Genomic DNA, 22,161 nt, shown 5'->3' with positions numbered 1-22,161 from the left:
ACATAAAACTCATCATCCTCATCAGAGCCAGAATGCTCACATCTCTCTCAAATGTCCCATTTTGGCTGCCTACATAACTTTGCATTGAAGTCAAAGCATTCAACAGTCAGCAAAGCAGATCTATTTCCAATGCTAGAAAAGACAGGATGCCCATCAATCCTGTTAAGTTTTATACTTTCATTCCACAACAATGTAAGAGCAACCATCCAGCTTACTGGGTCCACTTTGGACAGCTTTGAGATGAGAACCAGAGTGAAGCAAAGATGTGTTCTTGACCCAACACACTTTGGAATCTTCTTGGTACACTTGAACTGTGCATTTAAGGCAGAGGTGGGGAACCTTTTTTGGGTTGGGGACCACTGACCCACAGAAAAATTAGTCAGGGGTTGCATACAAGTGAGAAGGGAAAAAAATAAAAACTAAACAACAACAACAAAAACCAACCAAATCTTCACTAATGTGGCCTCCCAAATGAAAAGCAGAAAGACACCCCCCACATTCCCTTCCCACATCAGAGCCTGGGGGGGCGGGGGGGGGGAGCCAGGCTAGTAGATTGTGTGTGCTCTAACCCTGCAGTGGGGCAGCAGGTGGCTGGAGAACCAGGATGGGCTCCCCTATGCTGGGGGTGGAGGTCTGAGCCTCGAGGGCCAGATCCAGGCAAGTTGGGGGCTGTATCCAGCCCCTGGGCCTTAGCTTCCCCACCCCTCATTTAAGGCTATGAAAGATGGAGTGTATCTCAACACAAAATCAGATGGGAAATTCTTCAACTTGTCACAACTTAAGTCAAAGACTAAAGTACAAAAAAAAGTGTTAATCAGAAAACTTCTATTCATTGATGCAGCTGCTCTCATAGCCCTTGCTGAAGATCTACTACAACAACTCATGGGCAGTCTTTCAAGTGCTTGTCAGGCATTTGCTGTTACAACCAGCTTTAAGAAAATGGTTGTATTAGGATGGGTAGTTCCATGATATCCTGAAATCACCTGACATGCAAAGTGGCTAAACACTGTCCAAAAGTTAAGCTATGTAGGTTCTACAGTGACCACCAACCTCTCATTGGATGAAGAAATAAATGTTCAGATTGAGAAGATGGCCAGCATCTTTAACAGACCAACTGAAAGAGCATGGAACAAGCTAGTGAGCCAGGCTTGCATCCTCAACACTCTTGTATATGGTAGGGAAACACGAACAGCTTATGCTCATCAGGAAGAAAGATTAAACAGTTTCTACCTACCCAGTTCCACCACATATTCAACACCAAATGCCAAGGCAAAGTCCACCAATGCAAAGGTTTTTCAAAGGGCAAATTTATCAAGTATGACAGTCCTGCTCAAGCAAGATGGCTGAGTTGGCTGAGACATCCGAGTAGTTTGGAAGACAGATGTATCCAGAAGGAAACATTATATGGGGAACTGTCAGAGGGAACAAGAACAAGCCTAAAGCTTTGCTAAGAAGACACAAGAAGACAAGGTATGCAGGAATTTGGAATTGTTCTTGAGCAATGGAGAATCTTGGCAAATGATCGTAACAAGTAGCACCATTGTCTCCATGAGGGTATCAAAGTTCATTAGAGGAGGTGAATCCTACAGCCTGAAGAGAAGAGAGCCAGTAGGAAGCAAGCTGCTCCCAACCAATAATTGCCAAAGACCATGACAATCTTAGACTGATCTATTTGGTCACATGAGACATTGTAAACCATCTACAACATAGGTAGAAATTCCCACCATCTCTTGTAGACCAAAGCTAAATAACTTTGTAAAGAAACAAAGTGGGGTTGTTTGAACAATGATGAAAAATTTAAACAAGTAAGACACTGTGTAACTCTGAGCATTTTGAACAAAATGATTTCTAGAAGGCAAATTACAGACTAAAGATGTACTGTCTTGTATTGAAAAACTTCAGTGGTTATAGAACCAAAAAAAATTGAGACAGGAATGTAATATAAAGATGAGTTTTAGGAAACACATTCTTGCTTAGCTTCCAGTCATGTAGCGAATGTCATGGTAAACACGAAATTATTCTAGGCTGGACAGTTGTTAAATGTGAATTTCCATAAGGAAAAAGTATTCATCCAATCTCTTGTATACAGATGATTTTCCACTAGTGTGTCTCTTTTGTAAATGCATCAAATGTTTACAAAGGCCTTGTCTACCCTGGCAAGTTTTGTCACCAAAAAAACTGTTTTTGGTGACAAAACCCGGAGAGCATTCATGTTGGGATGTGACAAAAATCAAAACAAATGCCCACTTTTGGAGACAAAAATCTTCCACCTCCACACGGGACTTGTGTCTCACCCCCTCCCTTTGTTGTCTGCAATCATGTAGCATGTTGTCTACAGTAGGTTTTTTTTGTCACGTTTATTGACCTCTGGCATGTTTCCCACAATGCCCGATTAGCCACTCTGGCCAACGCATTGAACTCTACTGCTCTGCAACCCTATTAACAGGTAAACAGATGTGCCACTCCCACCTGCAAACCCCAGGGACTTTATAATCCCATTTCCTGGTGTCTGGCTCATTGTGTAGTGGTCTTACTGACTCATTGTGTATGTTCTTCATGGCATCTTCTCAGGGAACCAGGGATGGGTATCACTCAAAATGCTCTCCTGCTTGGAGCAAAGCAGAGTTTTTGGATCTGATCAAGGAATGGAGGGGAAGAATCGGTGCAAACATAGCTGCAAGTGACCCATAGGAACTGGGACATGTACGGTCACATTTCTCGAGCCCTGTGTTAGAAGAGATATGAGCGAGACACCCTACAATGCAGGGCCAAGATAAAGGAACTCTGGCAGGTGTACCAGAAGGTGAAGGAGGCAAACAGCTGGTCTGGTGCTACACCCACAACATGCTGTTTTTATAAAGAACTGTACACAATCCTGGGTGGGAACCCCATGTCCACACTCAAGAAGAATGTGGATATTTCCCATATTACAGAATCAGGAACAGGAATTGTCCTGGAGACAGAAGTTATTCGTTGAGATGGAAGTGGATGAGGTTAGACTCAATCTGGTGATAACCAGTGCACCAGGGAACTAGGAATTGTTCTCAAGTCCCTAGATTTGTAAGGACTCTCAGCAACTGTACATGGAGCATGAAGGAAGGGAAGAAACAAATGGCCATGAAGCAAGGGAAGAGACAAAGTGTTACGTTGCTCTGCTATGAGCGGGGGTGGTGAGCACAGGAGAGCTGACAATGTGGCCCTGAAACACTGACGATGTGTGGCAGAAAAACAGGTTTGATGTGTTTTCCGTTTTGGAAACTTTTGAATCTTGACAGCACTTTTGTTGCCAAACCTTTCCAGTGTAGGCATAGCCAAAATGTCACTGAATCACAGAGATCTGGATTAGAAAACAAAACTTAGGCCATCCACTCTGATCACCTTGCATTTTATATCCACAAAAATACGAGTCTGGATTGACATGAAGCTGAAAATCAAACTTTTAGGAGGTGTGTTGTTCACTATGCATGAAAATAACGGTTGTCTCCATCAGCGCACATATTACTGAAAGAGTCTGAAATGTTGCTGCTCTTATCAGGAAAGATATATCCAAGGGACTCCGAAAGATAAAATAAACCAAAGCACACTTAAAAAGTCATAGAAAATATTCACATAGTGCAACTTCATCTACAGAACAAAAAACCATTATAGTGTGTGTCCAAAGAAAGAAACCGTGAATCATAGTATTTAGAAAACGTATCAACCAAAATTCTGAGATTTAACAAGGAAAAACTTCTCCAGCATCAAGGATCATCATGCAATTGATCAATCCTTATCTGATGCTGAAAAGTATGTTTTACAAACGACTTAGTGGAAGAATCTGGAGATAACAGGAACTGATTCTCAATTACCTCACCTAAGAAGATGATATGCTTAAAGCTAAGCATGTGCTTAAGAGATTTTCTGTGCTGGAGCCTTGCACATGTGCAGAGGCAGTGAAAAATATTACCGGATCAGAATGTTTGCAACTGAGTCACCAAACTGTGCTTGACATAAGATCAGGATAGAGTACATAGTTGACTTTAAAATCATTTTTTGTGTGCCACATTCTTGACCTGACAGGGGGCCTACCAAGGACTATTTCAATAACTGAGAATAGCTGGTGTGCAGCATGTTCTAAGTGCAAATCTCCCTTTCTTGATAGGCTCCCTGCATTGGGGGCCACTGTTGCAGAATGAGATATGAAGCTGAGCAAAGAAACCCCTTATGCTGAAGGATTACCCTGGGGCTAATTCCACTAGTTCTGAGGCCCCACTGGGGCTGCCAAAGCAGCATAAAAGGAACCAGGCCAGAACACAGAATCTGTCACCTAGGGAGCAATTGTCAAAGTCAGTAGAGTTGGATGCCTCATCGTGCCTTTGAAAGTCTCCTCCCACTGTAATGTTTTGTGCCCACTTTGCAAAGATATAAATAACCATGCAAGGTACAAGGCAGTGGAAAATTAGGTCCCCAAAGTCTCTTCCATTAAAAACAAAGTATTCACCTTTCAGCCAAGTAATACATTTTACAGTGTTCACATAATCTGTCAATCTGAGATTCTGGAGTAAATCCAAAAGAAATCTAGAAACTCCAGTACCTGAGACAGGCTTGACAAACTGGAGTATGTTTGAATATACATGGTGGGTCTATGGTGAATAAAAGTAACATATTTGGCACTTAGCTCGCTTCATTGGAAGTTCCATCCTGTTACTGTAACGATGAATCTGGTTCTGTTTTTCGTTTTTGTTTTCTACATTAGATTTATGGTCAACCTTTGCAGCCAGATCCAGCCTTTTCTATTCTTCTCAGATATGTGACTGTTGGGAAAATGAACCCTACCAATAGCTAATAAGCACAGAATTATATTTTATAACATTTTAGCCGAGCCATAAAAGTGCTACAAAAAGTGTTATATTTCACCCAGAAAACAGGGTACATAGTGGACAAATTTCACTTCTTCCTGACACTTCTGGATCTATGAATGGATATAGTACCAGAGATTTGATACGGCATGTCATGGAAACAGGACATTGCATATAAAAGCATTAGGTGAAAGAGATGAGCAGGATAGAGAAAACAAAAGGAAAATTGATCCTGCATAATGAGAGCTGCTGCAAGACCCTACTCCTGGCCAGGAATGAGACCAAAGTGGAAAGTGTGTAACTAAATCCCTCATTAGCATGATAAGGATTGTGTTAAAGCCCATGCCTCAGACACATCTGTGTTCTCACCCCTTCCCTGCCCCCTCTCCTTTATTAACATGCAGGCTTGAGAGAAAGCATGCAGGCTTGAAGAGGACTAGAAACGGAAGGCCCAATTCTGTTTTACAATAAGGCCCCAGGCTGTCATGATGCTCTGGTGGCATAAAGGAACCCTAAAAAACTGTCCCTTGGAGAATACTCCTCATACACGAGGTTTCTAATGCCAACTCTGAGATAGTCTTGAAACTCTAAAGCTCCCTTGCTCCCAGCATTGTATTTAGGGGACTCCCTTGCTCCCAGCATTGTACAACTACTATTCTCTGTGCTCTTAGGGAGCAAAGAATCAGGTTTAGAGCCACCCCGCGGTTGTTGTAATTTAAACAGAGGGCCCAGGTATGCTCCCTGCTGCTGCCGAATATGGGGAGTGCAACAGTAATTTGAACCACCTTGTGCATTCTCCCTATCTAGGAATAGACGAACTGAGAATCAGGGCCTAAGAGTGGAAAGCTAGAGCTCGAGTTGCATCTTATGTGCAGTTTTGTCCTCCCTATAGTTCTTTGCAAGAAGTCCTGGAGAGTTTGTATACAACTGTTGTATTATTTACATTTAAACATGGTAGCATACAATAAACAGAGCCCATAGACTGCAGCCATCTATAGCTCTCAGGTCTGTCATTAGTGCTGGTCAAAAATTCTCTGGCAGACTTTTTCGCTACCAGGAATTTCTGTTGTGTTGAAAGGGAAGCTCCCTGTGAGATTATATAGCTTTTGATGAAATTTCATTTATAAATAAATAGAAATGAATGTTGTGATAAGGTCAAAGCCAGAGCCGTCCCATCCATTGGATGGTTCAGGGCAACTGTCCCAGGCCCCGCACTCTGTGGGGCCCAGGTAGTCTGGGGTCAGGCCTGCCCCCACACTCACAGGCAGCAGCAGGTAGCAGAGCCACCTGGCCCCAGCACACTCTGCTCCCATGTTTCCCAGGGACTTGGGGAAAAGGGTGGAATCGTCCCTGCACTCACTAGTGGTGGCAGGAAGCAGAGTGGCATGGCTGGGAGAGCAAAGCGGGCTAGGTCGCTCCACTTCCCAGCAATGTCACTAGTGAGTGCAGAGGAGGGCCCGACCCCTGCTGCCCTCTAAATTCCCCAGGCCAAGTTGTCTGGGGAGCGGTCTTGCAGGAAGAGGTAGAGTGGGAGCAGGGTAGGGCAGAAGAGGGGTGGGAGGAGGATCTCAGAGCTTGAGCTGGAGCCTGATCTGCACTGCAATTTTGCAGCCTTTCAGTTTGAGCCACACAAGTCTGACTCAGCTGACTCAGAGCCACAGACTATTGTAGCAGAGACAGGACAGACTCTTGGTTCTACATTTTGGGATTTTGTGTTTCAAAATGACTTTGCTGGAAATTTTTTATGTTTTATAGTTTGAAAAACTGGAAAGCGTTGAAATGTCAAATTTTACATGGACGTGTCATCCCTTATTACATTCAGACACTTCAGTCTGAGATCATTCCAAAAATCTTAATTGCACACGCATCTGTCCATGGTCTGATTGGATTAAAGAGAGGTTTTGAGCATAAGTCACATAACTGAAAGTGATTCTTTTGTGCTCTCTTTTCGCTTTAAGGATTAATTTGCCACCCAAAGAAGAAAAGTCATTATCTTCAACTTAAACATTCTCTGCCACATCAGTTTATTCCAGATGCCTGCCATTCACCAGATCCACAGGCCCTTGGGACTTTCTGAAAAAGTTACACTGTCTACCTAGACTATTGCCTAGCATGTATTCCTCTCAGATCCCCAGAGGATCTGTTCTGGACTTGTACTATTCAACATACTTGATTTGGAGGTTAAAACTGATCAGACAGAAATTCTTTGGAAGATGCACTGGACTTCATATAGTCGAGAGCAACCATGTTAGATAAATGCTAGTGCTGCCCTGCAGCAGGCACCAATTTATACCACATGCTTTGGGACTGCTCTGTGATCCATCCATCCATCCATGTAGGACAGAGGTAAATTTTAGGGTCAATTACTTTCTGTCCATCAACGTGGAATTACAGGCTCGCAGCACCATTTTAGGCCAAACCAATCCACTTTGGAAACTGAAATCTTTTGAAAAACAATGATTCAGTAAAGCTCCAATAATAGCCAAATGATGCGAGTTTCAAATGTATCCAACTATTCAAGAATGGTACTCTGATTCGGGCAGTCTGAAGGCAGAGGAATGGCTAATGTTTTACAACAGAAATAAGTGAAAAGTTTAGAGACACATGGGCCCCATTTTTGAAGTATCGGAATAACCAGTTAAATTCCCCATCAGATAATCTTTTCTGAGGCACCCCCATTCCATTTTTGTAGTGCCTTTCCAACATCACCCTTTGTCTCCACCTGCCCTTCCTCCCCCACTCAATCCAATTATTTCTTGGTCCTTAAAAAAAAAAAATACTCTTTATACTCCTTTCTCTCCTTTGCTCACCTGTCTGAAAGGAAACAATTCTGGAGATTTTTCATTATCATCTTTTACAAAAAACCCAAACTGAGGCTGAATAACAAAATGATAATTCTTATACAATTGTATAGCCTCTCTCTTTATCCAGTCAAAAATTATCATTACATTATTTTTGCCCTTAAAATAATGAAGAGTTTGGTCTCACCTACCTTGTTTTAAAGTCTAACGTAGGCTCTTTATTCCAGGTTAGTTACCTTTTTCTTCTTTGCTGTTTATTTTAGCACAGCTAATATAAATAAAACAGAAAACTGAAATGTCAAAATGAAAATTAAACATTTCAATTGACCTAAAATCATTGGGGGAGGAGGGAGGGCAATTTCATTGTATGGGATATTTGAAAATTCTTGTTTTTGTTCCAGTTTAGAACTAAATACAATTTTAAAATGGACAGAATTTCCCACAAAATAGATATTCTAGATCCTGAACAGTTTTATCTGTCCCTGCAGTTCAGATACTTAACATTCAAAATAGAGGACAATATCTGGTATACGCAGTCAGACACCACATTCTGCCTCAACAGCAGCAGCTCAATATATGCAAAGACTTGTAAGATACAGACCAAAGTGCAAAAACCTAGCAGTTTGAAATAACACATGCAGCTATTTAAATTACCACATCCTCATGAGCTCTAATGAGCCCTTTCCACACAAGCCTGTAGAACAGACTCAGGCTACATCTACACTCGAACACATATCGATGCTCTGAGACTGGTCCACTAGCAGTTGATTTAGTGTGTCTAGTTAAGACCAGTATTCCCTGTAAACCTATGCTGCTGCTCAGGAGGAATTCCAATGCCACCCAGCTGATTAGCTGCGCGCACACAGCTAGGTTGTGTTTGGTGGTGCTCATAACAAAATGTATTCCACACTTGTATGGAAAAAGTCCACACATGGATGGAAAAGATTAGAGGGAACACCTGCCAAATCAACTGCAGATTTCTCTCCCATTGATCCTATTATTCTAACCCTGGATGAGAAGAGTAATGGAAGCCAACGAGCAAGTTTCTCCCATCAACTCATTGTGATGTAGAGCCCACAATAACTCGACATAAGGTATGGCGACTCTGGCTATGTTATTCACATAGCTGAAGTTGTGTAGCTTAAGTTGACTTTTTGCTGTCGTGTAGATGTAGCCTTAGTTGTCTCTGTGATAGTATTAATTTTACTCACAGTGGTGTAAATGGGAGTTTTCCATCGTCCTCACAGGGCCATTTGACTACACTCCAAAAAATAGAGTGTTATCAGACTACAGAGAAATCCATATGGTAGAACAAATCAAGCCCCCAATAATCCTTTTCTGCAGGCTTGCTCTACATCTGTGGCAGATATGAGCTCTGATAAAATTAAGGACTTTACATGTAATCATGACTTAGAAGGCCCCTTCTCTGTTCCATTAAGCTCTTTCAACCACTCATTATTGGCATACTTAATTATTCAGCTGCAAACTAGGAAATGCCAATCCATCTTCTGATCTGTCTGTAATTTATTCACCCAAAGTCTGATCCTTTTTCCCAAGTACATTTAACAAATGCCTTCTTTCTCTCTTTCAAATCCCTTTTCAGAAGATTAAAAAAAGGGACATCTAAAGAGGATGTAATACACTGAGGTATCCATTATCTGAATGAGATTGATCCTATGTAAGAAAGCTAAAGATAATTCATGCCATCTGACCAGATCATTTTTAATTTCTGGCTGAATAACAGCAAACAAACAATAACTGCTAAATTTCTCCTCAGCTAAAAATCTATTTGGACAGGGTATAATATTGACAATGGAGATTACGGGATGTGTGAAAAATTAAGGGAGTGACAAAATCCAAACAGCATGTACCTTTAGTCCAATCAAGGGCCTTTTGCTGTCAGATCAGAATGAGTGTGTCAGAACCAGTTCAGACTAGAGCTGGTTGAACTACTTGTTACAAATTAAATCTGTGTTTGGTTAGGGAATCAATCATGAACCAAGCTTGTTTTCTTAATGCATTGTTTATTCCTAAGAATTCACTGAACACTTCGCAAAAATATTTTTCAATCCATGGGTTGTTTATAACTTGTTTACTTTGATCATCTCACTGTGTTCATTGTGTTATGGGACTCTGTCCTTCCATATCGCTTCTGCTTCCTGACTGGAGGACTTCAAGGGTGCGGCTAAACTGCTCCCACAGCTCAAAATAAGCTATGCAATTTGAGCTATGCAAATTGCATAGCTTATTTCAAGTCAATTTCAAATTAGTTTATTTCATAATTTGGTGCTGTCTACACAGCACCAAATTTCAAAATAACCCGCTATTCTGAAGTGTCCCTTACTCCTTGTGGAATGAGGTTTACAGGGACGTTGTAACAGTGAGCCCATTATATTTCGAAATAGCGGGCTTGCTGTTAAGATGCAGGACAGCTATTTCGGGATACCAGAGGTAGATGTAGTCTAACTTATTAAACTGGAGAATAATAAATCAGTGAATAAAAACTTGCCAGTATTAATTTTTAGATCAATAATCACTTGTACTGAAACTTGTGAAACTCTGGTGATTCATAAACAGTCTTTGTGAATGCTCAGTGATAATCCACACACTCGCAAGTGATGCCTAATACGAGTATGTATCACAGCAAATCAAACTCAGTACTTTTATTCATAAAACTATTTGTGTATCAAGTGGTTTTTGTTTTGCTTTTTTCTTATAAAAAAGAGTCAGTTCAAGGTGAGATAATGCTCCAACACTGAGGAGGTGGGGGAAGGCATAGGGAAGGCTAATATTTTGGCATGGGTGTTTTTAGGAAAAGACATGGGTAGGTTGCAGGTAAAACAAAAAATCCCAGAACCCCAATTCCTGCAGGATTGAGACCTGTGTGTGTGTGTGGGTGGCGGGGGGGGGGGGGGGGGTTGAAGTCAGGAAGGTCACCAAAAAATCACAGAATTGTGATCTTTGACCAACTTATATAGGCATAGGCAGGCCCGCCGATGGGGCAGGAGGAGGGCGAACGGGAGATGGGACAAAGGAGAGGGTTGCTTTGAGGCCTGGTAATTCAAAGGGGCCCAGAGCCATAGCTTTGGGACCTTTAAAATCGCTGCTGGAGCACTGGGCTGCATGTTCTGGGTGGCTCTGAGGGCTGGGGAGAGGGGCACACTGCAGTCTTTCCGGAAGCATGGAGCTGGGCCTCCTCACACCTTACCCAGGGGCCTGCAGAGACTGTGGGCTCCCCCGCGCGTAGGTCATAGGTCCCACCCCAGAGACACCTGGAAATTTAGGGACATTTCCTACTCAAGGGAGTAGGGTTATCAGATGGTTAAAAAAAAAAAAAAAAAATACCGGACACACTTGATCTCAGATTGCGGGGTGGGGGGAACGGCCAGGACGGGAGTGGGGCTGGCTGGGAGAGGGTCAGGAGGAGTGGGGCTAGCCGGGGAAGATGTGGGGGGGGGCCGGACGGCTGGAAACAGGACTGGCCGGGAGGGAGTCGGGGGGAGCGGGGCTGGCTGGAGGAGATCGGGAGGTGGAAGGGGGGTAGGGACCAGCTGGCAGAAAGCAAGGTAGGCTGGGAGAGAGTCAGGCGGAGCAGGGCTGGCTGGGGGGGAACCAGCTGGTGGGAAGCGGGGCTGGCCAGGGCGCACACAGATCCCAGGGTGCTGCTCGTCCCACGCATGGTCCTGGCGGGGCACATGGGTGAGTCTGGCCCTGGAGATTCCATCCCGCCCCCACCCCTCTACTATGTAGTTGCGTACTGCCTGGCTGATACACACACTCACATAGCGTGAGCGTGTCTACCAGCCAGGCAGTATGCAAATACGTACCGATACTCATGATAATAATAAAAACTTAAATGTCCGGTATTTTCTCTATTTGTTTCCTGGACAGAAAGCTCAAATACCGGACTGTCTGGTTCAAAACCAGACACCTGGTAACCCTACAAGGGAGACTATAATTTGAGCCCCAGTTTGGATTAGTATGTCTCCCCTTTTATCACAGCTCATGGGTATATCCTAGATTTCTCCTACTCCTCGGCTACGTCTTCACTGGCGCGATCTTGCGCAACAACTCTTCAGCGCAAGAGTTCTTGCGTTAAAGTAGTTGCACAAGAGAGTGTCTACATTGGCCGGGACTCATCGTCAGAACGATGCGCTTTTGCGCAAGAGAGTGTCTGCATTGGCGGGCGCTCTTGCACAAAAGCAGGAGCCCAGAACCACTTTGGAGAGGGTAAAAGGGCACCAGCCCTTTCCAGGGGCAGGGGCTGGAGCTCCTTTGAGATACGTGCTTAAAGGGATCTCCCCGAACAGCCGTTTCTCTCCTGCTGCGTGCTTTAGTACCTCTTGCAGGGACCGACAGCCGTAGCAATTCTAGTTGTGGTTGCCCTCTGCCTTCTTGGATACCACAGTTTGTGCTTTAGTGCCATTTGCTGATTTTTTTGACGTCAGCTCTTTTGCTGAGCCATGGAGCCAAGAGTGGCCTTATGCCTGCTCTGGCCCTTCCGGCCATTTTGGAGTGCCTGCAGCTGCTGCTCCATGCTGCTGCACTCGTCGTCCAGGACCTCGGGCGCAGGTCGTTCTGGACTCCTTCACCAGGGAGGTGGTGGCGTCCGTGGCGTCCCCATCCCACCATGAAAAGGTGGGACCGGCTGGTGGGACCGGCTGGTCCTGGGGCAATGGGACGACCAGCAGTGGCTCCGGAACTTTCGCACGCGAAAAAGGACATTCCTGGAGCTATGTGCCTGGCTCGCCCGTGCTCTCCAGAGAAGCACCACCTGGCTGCAGGTACCCATCCCTGTGGACAAGAGAGTCGCCATTGCCATATGGAAGCTGGCCACCCTGGACAGCTACCGCTTGGTGGCACACCAGTTTAGGGTGGGCAGATCGACCGTCAGTGCCATCGTCATGCAGGTAAGTCCTCGGGAGGTGGGGGGGCCAGGAGGGTGCTGCACTCCATGCCCAGGGGCAGGCAAGACTCCAGGCTGGGGCGATGGGGAATGCCCCATCACCCAGGGGTTTGGGCCATCCCTCCCTTGCACAGGGACCCTGGTGTGTGTGAGGACAGACGGCATCACAGGGGGGAGTGGGAAACCCCCAAGGGAGCATGCACTCACCCTGCCTTATGTGAAGCGTTTCCCTGTGTTTCTGTGCACCCTTCTGCAGGTCGTCCATGCCATCAACGACATCCTGCTCCAGCGAGTCATCCGCCTGCAGGACGTGGATGCAACAGTGGCTGGCTTCACTGCCCTGGGGTTCCCCAACTGCGGGGAAGCCCTGGATGCAACCCACATCCCCATCTGTGCCCCGTAGCATCGTGCGGCCCATTTCATAAACCGCAAGGGGTATTTCTCCATCGTGCTCCAGGCCCTCGTGGACCACTGTGGCCACTTCACGGACATTTATGTGGGCTGGTCCGGCAGGGCACACGACGCCCGCATTCTCCAACACTCTGGCCTGTTTGGCAGGCTGGACGAGGGCACTTTCTTCCCCCAGCGGAAATTTACTGTTGGGGACGTGCCCATGCCCACATGCATTGTGGGGGACGCGGCCTACCCCCTGCTGCCCTGCTTAATGTGGCCCTACATGGGGCGGACAGACCACAACTGGGCACAGTTCAACGACCGCCTCAACCAGGCCCGCAACCAGGTGGAGTGCGCCTTTGGCCATCTGAAAGCCCGGTTTTGCTGTTTGCTCACCTGTCTTGAGATGGGTGAGCGGAACGTTCCTGAGGTAGTGGCTGCATGCTGTATGGTCCACAAAATTGGAGCGGAAGGAGGAGGCCTTCCTCCCGGCATGGATAGCAGGTGAGGGCCAGGCCTTTGAACAGCCCCGCATAGCTGCCATCTGCCAGGCACACCATGATGGCGTGCGCCTACAGGAGACCCTGACGGAGATGTTCTCTCAGGCCCCACAGTAGGGTCGCCTCTGTCTCCCTTTACATCTCCCTCCCATCCCCTACCCTTCCCTCCTCCTCTCCTCTTACCTCCCAATAAACAACACAGGTTTTTCTGGAAAATAACGCATTGAATTTTTTATTTACAATGGGGACATAGGGTGGGAGGAGGAAGGGAGAGGAGGGAGCTACTGCTGGGAGGGGTGGCCCCTGCAACCGCCTCTGCGGGGGCAGACCACTACATGCAGTCCAGGCCACATCGGGGCAGGCAGCATGGGGAGGTGGGCAGGATGGGGTGCATCAGGAGGGGGTATGGCGGGAGCAGGAGGGGCAGCAGGAGGGGGTATGGCGGGAGCAGGAGGGGCAGCAGGAGGGGGCCTGGCGGGAGCAGGAGGGGCAGCAGGAGGGGGCATGGGCATGGGCATTGGCATGGGAGGGATGGCAGGTGCATGGGGCAATGCCATGCCATAGTGTACAACATGCCCAATGTGTGCAGTGAGGGTGGTGATGGCATCAGAGATGCGCTTACACTGAGCCTGGAAGCGCCCCCAGACCTGCTGGCGCCACTCCAGGTCAGCATCCACCCGGTGTGTGATGGCCGCCTCGATCCTCTCGATGGCCTGTATGTGCCGCCAGAGGAGTTGGTCCTGCTGCTGGACCCGCTGGCTTGGTGCTTGGGCAGTTTGGGGTGCTGCCGCTGCTGCAGGGTCCCCCGCTCCTGCTTGGTCCTGCTGCAGTAAACAGAGAAAAGGATGGGTCAGTCAGGCAGCCTGGCCACCGTCCCCACACTCCATGCCCTCCACCCCTGAGCCCAGGTGACACCACAGTACTGTGGCTTGAGCCCACTCATTCCCCCCGTGTTGTATGTTTGCATATAGGACCACCCCCGGAGTAGGGTGCTCCTCCATGTATGTAACCACTGGTCTGTGTCCTGGCCATGCGGGGGAGGTTAACCTGTGGAACTCCCTGCTGGGGAGACTGTGAGGCTTTGGGCTAATCAGTGGTGTTTGACAGGGAGCAAGATGAATCCCAGCACAGTGCCTGGGAGCACATATGGCAGATGTGGTCTGGGCTCTCAGATCCCCATCACATGGATGTCTCCTGGATGGTATCGGGGTGACTGGGGAGTGTACCATCCTTGCAGCAAAACTCAGGTGGCCTTAGGGCCAGCCCGAGCACTTCCCCCCTCCCCCTCCCACTAGCCCTCACACATGTAGCCCAGGGACATGTGTGGCCGCAGTGGGGACTTCCCTCAGGGGGCCAGCCAAGGCACAGGGAGCAGGCGAGGGGCTCAGTGACAACCTGGGAAGCAGTGATCATGAGATGGTAGATTTCAGGATCCTGACCAAAGGAAGAAAAGAGAGTAGTAAAATACACACCTTGGACTTCAAAAAAAGCAGATTTTGACTCCCTCCAAGATCTGATGGGCAGAATCCCCTGGGATGTTAACATGAAGGGGAAAGGAGTCCAGGACAGCTGGCAGTATTTTAAAGAAGCCTTATTGAAGGCACAGAAAGAAACCATCCCGACCCGTAGCAAGAGAGGCAAACATGGTAGGACTGGCTTACAGGGGAAATCCTTGGTGAACTTAAGCACAAAAAGGAAGCTTACAAAGAGTGGAAACTTGGACAAATGACCAGGGAGGAGTTTAAAGGTATAGCTCGAGAATGCCGGGGGGTTATCAGGAAGGCGAAAGCGCAAATGGAATTGCGACTGGCTAAGGATGTGAAGGATAACAAGAAAGGTTTCTACAGGCATGTTAACAAGAAGAAGGTGATCAGAGAGGGTGTGCGGCCCCTAATGGATGAAGGAGGTAACCTAGTGACAGATGATGTGGGGAAAGCTGAAGTACTCAATGCTTTCTTTGCCTCTGTATTCACGGACAAGGTCGGCTCCTGGACTTCTGCGCCAAGTGACGCAAGATGGGATGAAGATGGACAGCCCGTGGTGGGTAAAGAACAAGTTAGGAACTATTTAGAAAAGCTAAACGTACATAAATCCATGGGTCCGGACTTAGTGCATCCGAGGGTACTGAGAGAGTTGGCAAATGTCATTGTGGAGCCTTTGGCTATTATCTTTGAAAAGTCGTGGAGATCAGGAGAAATCCCGGATGACCGGAAAAAGGCAAATGTAGTGCCCATCTTCAAAAAAGGGAAGAAGGATGATCCAGGGAACTATAGGCCGGTCAGTCTTACCTCGGTTCCTGGAAAAATCATGGAAGGGATCCTTAAGGAATCCATATTGAGGCACTTGGATGAGAGGAAAGTGATTAGGAATAGTTAGCATGGATTCACAAAGGGCAAGTCGTGCCTGACCAATCTGATTAGCTTCTATGATGAGGTAACTGACTCGGTGGACATGGGGAAGTCAGTGGATGTTATATACCTTGACTTTAGCAAGGCTTTTGATACGGTCTCCCACAATATTCTTGCCAGCAAGTTAAAGGATTGTGGATTGGATAAATGGACGGTAAGATGGATAGAAAGATGGCTAGAAGGCCGGGCCCAGCGGGTAGTGATCAATGGCTCGATGTCAGGATGGCGGTCGGTTTCTAGCGGAGTGCCCCAAGGTTTGGTTCTAGGACCGGTTTTGTTCAATATCTTTATTAATGATCTGGATGAGGGGATGGATTGCACCCTCAGCAAGTTTGCGGATGACACTAAGCTGGGGGGAGAGGTAGATATGCTTAAGGGCAGAGATAGGGTACAGAATGACACAGACAAATTGGAGGATTGGGCCACAAGAAATCTGATAAGGTTCAACAAGGACAAGTGTAGAGTCCTGCACTTGGGATGGAAGAATCCCAAGCATAGTTACAAGCTGGGGACCAACCGGTTAAGTAGTAGTTCTGCAGAGAAGGACCTGGGGGTTACAGTGGATGAGAAGCTAGATATGAGTCAACAGTGTGCCCTTGTAGCCAAGAAGGCTAATGGCATATTAGGTTGCATTAAGAGGAGCATTGCCAGCAGATCCAGAGATGTCATCATTCCCCTTTATTCGGCTTTGGTGAGGCTGCATCTGGAGTAGTGTGTCCAGTTCTGGGCCCCCCACTACAAAAAGGATGTGGACGCATTGGAGAGGGTCCAGCGGAGGGCAACCAAAATGATTAGGGGGCTGGAGCATATGACTTATGAGGAGAGGCTGAGGAACTTGGGTCTGTTTAGTCTGCAGAAGCAAAGAGTGAGGGGGGATTTGATAGCAGCCTTCAACTTCCTGAAGGGAGGTTCCAAAGAGGCTAGAGAAAGGCTGTTCTCAGTAGTGACAGATGGCAGAACAAGGAGCAATGGTCTCAAGTTGTGGTGGGAGAGGTCCAGGTTGGATATTGGGAAAAACTATTTCACTAGGAGGGTGGTGAAGCACTGGAATGGGTTACCTAGGGAAGCAGTGGAGTCTCCATCCCTAGAGGTGTTTAAGTCTCGGCTTGACAAAGCCCTGGCTGGGTTGATTTAGTTGGAATTGGTCCTGCCTAGAGCAGGGGGCTGGACTTGATGACCGTCTGAGGCCTCTTCCAGTAGTATGATTCTATGAGTGGGGGCCACGCTCACAGGGCTGTGACACTGTGGTTTTCCCAGGAGCAGCTGGCTGTGCCTTGCACAGCCAGGCATGAACAGTGTGCTGTTTGTGCTGCACCATTCAGGAGATGTGGGCCCTGGCCTGAGCCCCAGGGACCCTGGCTGGTTCCAGCTGGCATCCACCCTTCCCCCCGGTCCGGATGTGTGTGAGCAGCACAGTCCCAGGCATGCCCTAGAGCTGCCTACCGCGGCCACATGCCACTCGGTCACCAGGCTGCACGTGGTTGCACATGCTGCATATTGTATGGTACACAGCGTGCAGCTCATGCTGCCTGAGTGATGCTCACTCCCCCTCGACCCCGGGCGCCTGGCTCCCCCCCGCCCTTGTGAGTGCAAAGTGCAACACTCACCAGTGGATCCTTCCCCAGCCTCCGACGATGCATGGGAGACGTCCGGGCTGCCTGACAGGACTTCCAGTTGCAGGGTGACAGTGCTCCCCTGGTCCTCCTCCGACCCAGTGGGCAGCTCTGCCTTTTCCCCCTGCCTCACTGGGCCTGGTGACGGGGGGACGCCTGCTGGTGTCAGGTGGCACCAAGGGTCCCTGGGGTACCGCCTCGCCCAGGATGGCATGGAGCCACTGATAATGGGGTGCAAGAACAGTTGCACAAAAGGGCTTCTTCCTGAGCAGGAGCGTCAGAGTTCTGGCGCAAGAAGCCCTGATTTCATACATTAGAACGTCAGTGTTCTTGCGCAAGAACTCGCAGCCAGTGTAGACAGGCAGCAAGTTTTTGCACAGGAGCAGCCACTTTTGCTCAAGATCGCGCCAATATAGACGTAGCCTTCCTGTTTAAGAGAAAGGTCCTATTTATTTTTCCTCTAACTGGGATCACATTAGAACTCCCCTGTCCCTGGCATAAACAGGTAGCATTTTGTTCCCATATCACATCAGCTGATGTTGGTAGAAGGCAGCACTGTGAATCTTGAGCCTGGAAACAGGTAGGTCCAGTTAACTATATAGCCTCTAGTTTGCTCAGCCAGACCCTGCTTCTTACAGTCCAAAGGATGAAGGACATGCAAATGCATGTGTTATGGGAGTGTCTTCCAAAATCGTCTTTAGCAGAATCGATGGTAATAGCCCAAGCCCCACAAGCAGTTCCTGTTTTGTCGGCCAACGTGTTAGCAAATATATTGGAGTCAATGTGAACCAGATGAAACTCTGTAGCCTATATGCACTAGGACTCATATTTTCACATACAGTGTGCAAGATTAATTGTCAGGAAAGTTAAGTTACTTTTCTAACAATCAGATAAACCCAAAGCTATTTTCATATTGTTGACAATAAGCATTTACCAAATATGTCCTGAAAAAGTGAAAAATAATTTCTTTGATATTTTTTATTTCTTGGGCAAATTAATTTATACTTATCATCTGATGTCTGGCCTGACAGCCAGTTGTTGAATTTTAAATATACTATACTTTTTCATGTTCCTTGGAATTTCTCTGAATTTTTGCTATCTAAATTTGTTGGCCCCTTGAAGTTAAACTCCTTTTTAATCTGGAAAATTGACAATATAATTTCTGTAACTTGATCAGCCCCCAAATAACCATTTAACCACTTAAAAAAAATTAACCAGCTTTTCTAGTCATCTGGTCCATGGAACGGTGGATTACTCTGTCAAGCCAGCCAAATTTAACATGGAAAAGAACCAGATTTAGCAACCATATAAAAAACAGACATTGTCCCAAGAGGCTTAAAACTCGTATTCTATTCAAATACAAGCCAGGGGTATATCACAAACAAATTCAAGACATCCTATTTAAAAGATGAGTGGAAAATCTATTTCTTTTAAAAACAATTTAAAATCCCAAGTTAGTAGTAGATATGTACAGACTTAAACTTTACAAGTACCTTTCAAAGAAATTGGTTGAAAAAAGTCTTTTTTCTTCCTTATGTTCTTAGATCCATGCTGTTTCTAATCTCTCAGTGAAAAAGTGGAGTCAGTCCAGTGAAGTCAGTAGAATTACGCCAGTGTAAGAACAGCGTGAGGCAGACAAGAATCATGTCCTGGAAGAAGTTCTGTCTTCCCTGCAGCAGCTGATGACATTGCTAACATTTATGTAGAGCAGGTAAAGAACATTTGGGGGTGGAGGGGAGGGCAAGTCTCTGACTTTTACAGAACTGAGCTGCACCAATTTACTTCAGCAGAAAGCTTTAAAAGAATCTGGAATTTACAGTTAGCCAGGAAATAATTCTTTGTCTCCAGTCCTACTTGCATTTTGCAGGGGACTATTGCTACATACTTCAGTGGAAGCTAGTGAGAATTCTTCAGTTTAGCTATGAATATTTCCAAAACACCCAAACACAAAATGTTATGCCAGTGTCAAGCAATGCCAACTTCAGAATAAACTTTAAATAAAGAGAGGAGTAACATGGTGAATGTCAAACTGAATTCTGGCATGAGCAGTTGCCCATTGATTTCAATGGGAGCAAGACACATTTACATCAGGTTTGGAATTAACTGTCAGTCAGAATGAAAAGTAGAGAAAATAAACAGGGCAACAAAAAGAACACACACCCCATTAGGAGCCAAGTACTGCTTTCTACTACAACCAACACTGACTTCAGTGTGATTTCATGGTAACTGAGAACAGAATATAGTTCGCTATTAAGCAAGTACCGTATATGTATCTTTACTAGGCTACAAACTCCATTTTGAAGGTCCTTCTTGGTAACCTTACCGGTTGTCCTTTGCCTCCCTGTTTGGCCAAATATGTAGAGGTACATGGCTCATAAAGGCTAGCTGACTTCAAAAATTCAAAACCTGCAACTTTATTCACTCTAGACAAAAGATGGGTCCATGGCCAGAAGAACTGATTTGGTAGTGGGAGGTTGCCTTGACAAGGAAGTCACATAATTGGAGCAGTGACCTGACAGGAAGCCGAACCAGGAGTCACCAAGCAGAAAGCTGAACCAGGTGGGCTGATGGCTGTCAGAAGGGCAGAACCAATTCTGCTTTGGTGACACGTTCTCTAGTCTGAGGCAGAAGTCATCCAGCTCATTAGAGCCTGCACAAGGCTGCCCGCCTTCCTGAAAACTGAGAGCCCCCAAGGACTCTTCCCCCCCTCCAAAAAAAACCACCCAGTTAGCTAGTGAGGGGCACTGCGGTTAAGATGTTTATTGTTCTGTACAATCTGTCCTCTCATGCTTTATATGATTAGTATAAACAAGTAAATACATTAGACTCTAGACAGAGTGTTTCTATGTGTTAAATGTGTCTCAGTTACTGCGTGCTTTTGGAGAGAGGTAAACTGTAAACTAGAAGCATCACACCTTTGGGGTATTTAAGGGAGCCTCAAAAGTTGGCATTTCACTCAGAGCGGAAAGCAGCAGATAACTGGCCCTAGCGATCAGAAGGGAGTTTCAGATAGAAGGCCTATCTTGATAGGGTGTCTCGGGACCCCAAGGTTGGGACAGTGGCTAGATTCAGTTCAAGCTCTGGATGGAAATGTAGGACCTCAGGTGATTCAGGGACTCAAAAGCTTGTCTTCCCCTCACAGCAGTCCAGTGAGTGGCTGGCAGGGAACACGAGGCTGGTGTGACTACATGAAATAGCATGTACAGCCTGGGAAGACAGAGTTGCTTAGTGGCCAGGAATCGGGGGATGCTAACCCACAGACTGAGACAAGAAGAGAGATCCAACTGGACTTCATTATGATCAAATGGTAAGCAAAGCAAAGTGATATATTGTCACTCAGCTATGAAAGGTTAAAGGGAAAAGAAACAAAAAGGAATAGGGAAAACAACAGCCTCTAGATGTAGGTAGGCATTCATTACATACAGCATACAATGGGCTCTAAGGGAAAGGGATGGATTCATCTTTACCTGAGGTGGTGCTCCATCACATTAATTACTATCATGAGCTAATGCTATTGATGCCTTTCTGGCTAGCATGGAGAACACATGAAAATAGCTAGAGAGCATATGTAGTATGGCAGCACTGGTAAGAAAACACCTCCGGTCAGACATACTCACGGACATCAGGGAGAAGTGGGTGGGTGAAACACTGGGTCTGTAAAGAAGTAAGTTTGATCCTATGACTATCTCTTTTCAAATTAAAAAGATTTAGGCTTAGACAAACCTGACTGCAAGGTTAGACCTAGGCCTGGCTTCTGTATTTGGAGATAATTTGTTCTCTTGATTTTCTAACAAGCTTTAGTTCATTGAAGTCACTTAGGGACGTCATTTCTGGGAGAATTCCATGCCGAGGAGAGGAATGGCCCACAAGCCCGAGGCATGGTAATGAAGAGAAGTCCTGTGTCTATACTATGCTTGGATTCTCCTTGAGGATCCTTCCCAAAGCAGCCAGCACAAGCTACAGCCAGTATATCAGCTTCCCTGTCTCCATTACTGGTCCCAGAGGAATTGGCCTATATCACCAGGCCTAGAAGCCTCACCCTCCCACTCTCCTCCGATGGGGAACAGGAATAGTTGGGAGGAGTCTTTGTAGTTTCCTGTCGTCATTTTTCACTCTGCTTTGACATCTCAGCCCAGATTCTTTGTTCCTCCCCTACTGGCCCAGGTAAGGAAGTGATAAAAGGGCCAAGGGGAGCTTTGAGGCACTTTGGGCTCTCCGTTCCTGGTGCAACTGAGACAAGCCTATATCTCAACTCAATCAGAGCTTCTTCGAGACTACTTAATTTATGCTTAGTCTCCCAACAACTCCCTAGGGGCCACCAGCAGCTGAAAGTAGGCCATAGTCTCTGCGACTTGCCATACCTCCTCCCTCCACGCCCACGGCCAAAAGTAAGGCCAGCCTAGGTCTATTCTGGGAGCTTTACACCAGCTGCAAACCCCTTTATTTCAAGAATAAACCCATGGAGCTCTCTCAGCCTGGCTTAGGACCCCTTTATAATTCCAGAGCAGTGGAGTTCTAAAGAAGTGGCACAATGGCCTTGAGAAGAGAAAGAATTGAACCCATAGGGTATGTCTACACAGCCGGGCTTAACTTGAAATAAGCTATGCAAATTGAGCTACATTAATTGTGCAGCTTATTTTGAAATTGGGAGCGTCTACATAGAACTTATTTCGAAATAGAGCACTCTTTTTCCAACTTCCAT

At 46.4% G+C, this 22,161-nt stretch overlaps 1 long non-coding RNA gene across 1 annotated transcript in view; it reads right to left on the bottom strand.

Annotated features, from left to right (window-relative positions):
• Positions 1-7,828: 7,828 nt before the first annotated feature.
• LOC142827375 (uncharacterized) overlaps positions 7,829-22,161 on the bottom strand; it is a 40,736-nt gene continuing 26,403 nt past the window's right edge. Inside the window, exon 3 of the long non-coding RNA XR_012902089.1 lies at positions 7,829-7,907. This is a non-coding gene — a long non-coding RNA (uncharacterized LOC142827375). The remainder of the gene's footprint in view (positions 7,908-22,161) is intronic.

This window comes from Pelodiscus sinensis, chromosome 2 (genome assembly GCF_049634645.1).
Source record: "Pelodiscus sinensis isolate JC-2024 chromosome 2, ASM4963464v1, whole genome shotgun sequence".
NCBI lineage: Eukaryota > Metazoa > Chordata > Testudines > Trionychidae > Pelodiscus > Pelodiscus sinensis.
The sequence above is the reverse complement of the archived record's forward strand: the minus strand, read 5'-3'. Positions and strand labels throughout refer to the sequence as shown.